This window comes from Thalassophryne amazonica, chromosome 8 (genome assembly GCF_902500255.1).
Source record: "Thalassophryne amazonica chromosome 8, fThaAma1.1, whole genome shotgun sequence".
NCBI lineage: Eukaryota > Metazoa > Chordata > Actinopteri > Batrachoidiformes > Batrachoididae > Thalassophryne > Thalassophryne amazonica.
The window spans coordinates 49,589,398-49,595,397 of record NC_047110.1 but is presented as its reverse complement, the minus strand read 5'-3'; positions in this window follow the sequence as shown (position 1 = coordinate 49,595,397).

The following is a 6,000-nucleotide window of genomic DNA, read 5'->3' as shown; positions in this document are numbered from 1 at the left end:
TCTGTTGTTATTTCTGGGCACCTGGATCACTGAGGATCTTAAATGGGAAGTAAACACATCTGCTGTGGTCAAAACGGCGTACCAGAGGCTTTATTTTCTATGAACACTTAAGAAGAACAACATGTCGGTTGAGCTGCTCAAGGCCTTTTATCACTGCTCCATTGAGAGTGTTTTAACCTATTGCGTCACAGCATGGTTTGCTAACTGCTCTGAAAACAAGGGATCCATCAGACGAGTCATAAGAACAGCAGAAAAGATCATTGGTCTCCCTCTGCCCTCATTGGATGATATTTTTAGGAGTTGCTGCCTCCGCCGAGCAAGCAGTATTCTGCAGGATGGAACACACCCCTCACACCACCTTTTCTTTACTTCCATCCGGCGGGCTTATCGGGCCTTTAAAGCCCACACCGCAAGGCTAAAAAAACAGCTTCTTTCCTAGAGCCGTTACAGAACTGAACAGACACGCCCAAGCTCCAGGCAGAACAACTGCTTTATTCTAATTAGAACAAAGGGGGGACATGTGCAATATTTGTTTTGAACTATTTTAACTTTTTAGGTATATGTATTAATGTTGGATTGTTTTTTGTTTTTTTTAGCTATTTAAGGGTTTTTTATTAAAGTTGGGTATTTTTAATGTTAATTGATGTTTTAATTATCGAGGGATACGTGCTATATGAGACGTGCAGCATGGGATAAGTGCAATATGGGACAATGACGATGTGGGATCAGTGCAATACGAGTTTGTTTGTCTCTGAGCTTGCCCACCACCACCACCAAATCTCCTGATTTTTTTAATATTTATTGAAGTATGTGTGTGGGTAAGTTATGTGTGAAGGTGGGCATTTTTTTGAGGATGCACAAGCAAATTTTGTTGTGCTGATTGCTGTGCAATGACAATAAAGGTCATTCTGATTCTGATATTGTGTATATTGCAGCAACAAACAGTCTGAATTGTCATCTTGTTTCTGCACAAGAAAACAAGGGTGTGTACTTATACAAAAGACATTACAGTAAAATAACATCTTTCCTTTCTTGTGGTAAAACTGCCCATCATGTTACCGTCACCTTGATTTATGGCTGTGTTGCATCATTGCAAAAAGTTAAATATAGCATTTATCACAGTTCACTTTAGTATAGTAACAGAAATGTATCAGCTTTTAATCAAATCAAATCAATTTTATTTATATAGCGCCAAATCACAACAAACAGCTGCTCCAAGGCGCTTTATATTGTAAGGCAAGGCCATACAATAATTACGGAAAAACCCCAACGGTCAAAACGACCCCCTGTGAGCAAGCACTTGGCGACAGTGGGAAGGAAAAACTCCCTTTTAACATGAAGAAACATCCAGCAGAACCAGGCTCAGGGAGGGGCAGTCTTCTGCTGGGACTGGTTGGGGCTGAGGGAGAGAACCAGGAAAAAGACATGCTGTGGAAGAGAGCAGAGATCAATCACTAATGATTAAATGCAGAGTGGTGCATACAGAGCAAAAAGAGAAAGAAACACTCAGTGCATCATGGGAACCCCCCAGCAGTCTAAGTCTATAGCAGCATAACTAAGGGATGGTTCAGGGTCACCTGATCCAGCCCTAACTATAAGCTTTAGCAAAAAGGAAGGTTTTAAGCCTAATCTTAAAAGTAGAGAGGGTGTCTGTCTCCCTGATCTGAATTGGGAGCTGGTTCCAGAGGAGAGGAGCCTGAAAGCTGAAGGCTCTGCCTCCCATTCTACTCTTACAAACCCTAGGAACTACAAGTAAGCCTGCAGTCTGAGAGCGAAGTGCTCTATTGGGGTGATATCGTACTATGAGGTCCCTAAGATAAGATGGGACCTGATTATTCAAAACCTTATAAGTAAGAAGAAGAATTTTAAATTCTATTCTAGAATTAACAGGAAGCCAATGAAGAGAGGCCAATATGGGTGAGATATGCTCTCTCCTTCTAGTCCCTGTCAGTACTCTAGCTGCAGCATTTTGAATTAACTGAAGGCTTTTCAGGGAACTTTTAGGACAACCTGATAATAATGAATTACAATAGTCCAGCCTAGAGGAAATAAATGCATGAATTAGTTTTTCAGCATCACTCTGAGACAAGACCTTTCTAATTTTAGAGATATTGCGCAAATGCAAAAAAGCAGTCCTACATATTTGTTTAATATGCGCATTGAATGACATATCCTGATCAAAAATGACTCCAAGATTTCTCACAGTATTACTGGAGGTCAGGGTAATGCCATCCAGAGTAAGGATCTGGTTAGACACCATGTTTCTAAGATTTGTGGGGCCAAGTACAATAACTTCAGTTTTATCTGAGTTTAAAAGCAGGAAATTAGAGGTCATCCATGTCTTTATGTCTCTAAGACAATCCTGCAGTTTAGCTAATTGGTGTGTGTCCTCTGGCTTCATGGATAGATAAAGCTGGGTATCATCTGCGTAACAATGAAAATTTAAGCAATGCTGTCTAATAATACTGCCTAAGGGAAACATGTATAAAGTGAATAAAATTGGTCCTAGCACAGAACCTTGTGGAACTCCATAATTAACCTTAGTCTGTGAAGAAGATTCCCCATTTACATGAACAAATTGTAATCTATTAGATAAATATGATTCAAACCACTGCAGTGCAGTGCCTTTAATACCTATGGCATGCTCTAATCTCTGTAATAAAATTTTATGGTCAACAGTATCAAAAGCAGCACTGAGGTCTAACAGAACAAGCACAGAGATGAGTCCACTGTCTGAGGCCATAAGATCATTTGTAACCTTCACTAATGCTTTATGTACTATGATGGATTCTAAAACCTGACTGAAATTCTTCAAATAGACCATTCCTCTGCAGATGATCAGTTAGCTGTTTTACAACTACCGTTTCAAGAATTTTTGAGAGAAAAGGAAGGTTGGAGATTGGCCTATAATTAGCTAAGATAGCTGGGTCAAGTGATGGCTTTTTAAGTAATGGTTTAATTACTGCCACCTTAAAAGCCTGTGGTACATAGCCAACTAATAAAGATAGATTGATCATATTTAAGATCGAAGCATTAATTAATGGTAGGGCTTCCTTGAGCAGCCTGGTAGGAATGGGGTCTAATAGACATGTTGATGGTTTGGAGGAAGTAACTAATGAAAATAACTCAGAACAATCGGAGAGAAAGAGTCTAACCAAATACCGGCATCACTGAAAGCAGCCAAAGATAATGATATATCTTTGGGATGGTTATGAGTAATTTTTTCTCTAATAGTTAGAATTTTATTAGCAAAGAAAGTCATGAAGTCATTACTAGTTAAAGGAATACTCGGCTCAATAGAGCTCTGACTCTGTCAGCCTGGCTACAGTGCTGAAAAGAAACCTGGGGTTGTTCTTATTTTCTTCAATTAGTGATTAGTAAGATGTCCTAGCTTTACAGAGGGCTTTTTTATAGAGCAACAGACTCTTTTTCCAGGCTAAGTGAAGATCTTCTAAATTAGTGAGACGCCATTTCCTCTCCAACTTAACGGGTTATCTGCTTTAAGCTGCGAGTTTGTGAGTTATACCACGGAGTCAGGCACTTCTGATTTAAGGCTCTCTTTTTCAGAGGAGCTACAGCATCCAAAGTTGTCTTCAATGAGGATGTAAAACTATTGACGAGATACTCTATCTCACTCACAGAGTTTAGGTAGCTACTCTGCACTGTGTTGGTATATGGCATTAGAGAACATAAAGAAGGAATCATGTCCTTAAACCTAGTTACAGCGCTTTCTGAAAGACTTCTAGTGTAATGAAACTTATTCCCCACTGCTGGGTAGTCCATCAGAGTAAATGTAAATGTTATTAAGAAATGATCAGACAGAAGGGAGTTTTCAGGGAATACTGTTAAGTCTTCAATTTCCATACCATAAGTCAGAACAAGATCTAAGATATGATTAAAGTGGTGGGTGGACTCATTTACATTTTGAGCAAAGCCAATTGAGTCTAATAATAGATTAAATGCAGTGTTGAGGCTGTCATTCTCAGCATCTGTGTGGATGTTAAAATCACCCACTATAATTATCTTATCTATTTTATGATATAATCCTTTGACAGTCAAAATACTGATTGTTACTGTCAGATCAAGATGGCACAAATTATTTTATTTTTGACTGATCATGTCAAAGAGTAGAACCTTGACGCTATGGTACTTGAGAAATTTGATTTGGGATAACTGATGTAAGGTCATTGATTATGCAGAAAATGAAGCTTGCTGTACCAGATTTATCCTACATCCGGTGTTTGATTCAAACATTTACAAACTGTGCACATTCCGTATTGTTCTCATTGTTCTTCCTGCAATCAAGAAATAGTAGAAAAATATAATAACTGAGCAATACCAAATTAACTACTAAACAAATGGGATGGGAGAAATGAGCTTGTCACCAGAAGGTTGTAGGTTCACCAGACAAGAAAATCACTAGCATGTCCTTCAAGTTCCTTCAGAGTGCTGCATAAAAGCAGCTCACTTACACTTTAATGCAAACTTTTCACTCTTGAGCACAATTCATTTGAATTCAAACTATTTAGAGAAATGTTTTAGAACTGCAGTGCACTCCAGAGTTAAGCAGTATTGATTTATCACATGGTTAGATTTAATGCTGGAGCCGGGTCAATAGATGAGCGTGCTACATATAACACCATCGACCCGAGATGTGGAAACACTTAGGAAATGTGTCGACTGAGTGCAAAGGGCGTATGACTCGCACAACATACTGCAAAATATAAAGTTTTTTTTTTTTTTTTAAAGACAGGCCCTTATTCCTTCACTCTAACGAATTGCAACAATTTGTTCCAATGAACTGTATGGTACGTTTCCTTTACAAACAAGCACATTTTGTGTGAGAGGTTAATATAACTACATTAAGCAAATATAGCATTTTATTTCGTGGAGTGTTGTTTGTTGGGATGTAATTTCTAGTAATACAATTAACATAGGTGTCCCATTCTTCTTTTACCAATGACCAAACTACAGGGTCCAGTATTGGGTTTTGCACTCCAGAGACCTCAGTCATTGATTTACCAATGAGAAATGTACCAAGGACAGGAGACACTGATTGGAAAAGTCAGTTCATTCGTTAGGTCATCTGCCTTTTAGTCTCTTAAAAACCACTAACCTGCAGATAATCTGCTGAGAAATGTCTTCACAAAAACATGGAAAGATGACCAAGAATGACAAAAAACAAGACTTTTTGATTTTTTTCTTTTTTATAAAATAATATGAGTATTTTTATAACACTTTTTTACAGCAACATACCTCTTCATTAAACACAATATTTGTAGCCATAAAATCACATTTATCTGTTGACATAAACTTGAGGCACCACGCCATAATAGCATCTTTTGGTCATCTTAAACAGCCTTAAATATTCGTACAATGAAAACACCCTTAGAGCTTTCAAACAGCAAATGTCCATATAGCAAATAAAATCAGGTGGAAGAGCCGCAATAAATGTGATCCACTCAAACAAAACAATATCAAAGTGCCAAAAAGTACATTTGGTGACAATGAAAAAAATGAGTGAGAAACATCGAGAGGTCACAAAAACATGGCTATTCATATACAGTACTGCGTTCCTTTTTGTTGGGATATCATGAGCGCAAAAGCTGGTTTCTACACACACCTTATGTTGATCATCACGCGACTCCAAAACAGACACAGCAAGCCAGTTTTACACTACGAAACAGAATGTGATGGTGGCAGCTTGTATACACAGTTTATTGCAGCGCACACCAAACATCAATAAAATCATTCAATAAAAATAGTCTTCTGAACATTTGCCTTGTAGAGCATTTTTAAAAATTTGTCTGGAACCTGGTCATGAAAGTTAATTTTGTTATGTATAAAGGCAGAACACACAGAAGAACAAAGCTGAATGAGGACTATCAGCGACTGACTGCATCTGAACATCTATCGGAGCAAATTCATGCAACACACACTAAAATTCTACATTTCAGTTCAGCTTCACTCACGCTATTTTTGTCTTATAAGCCTTGCTCA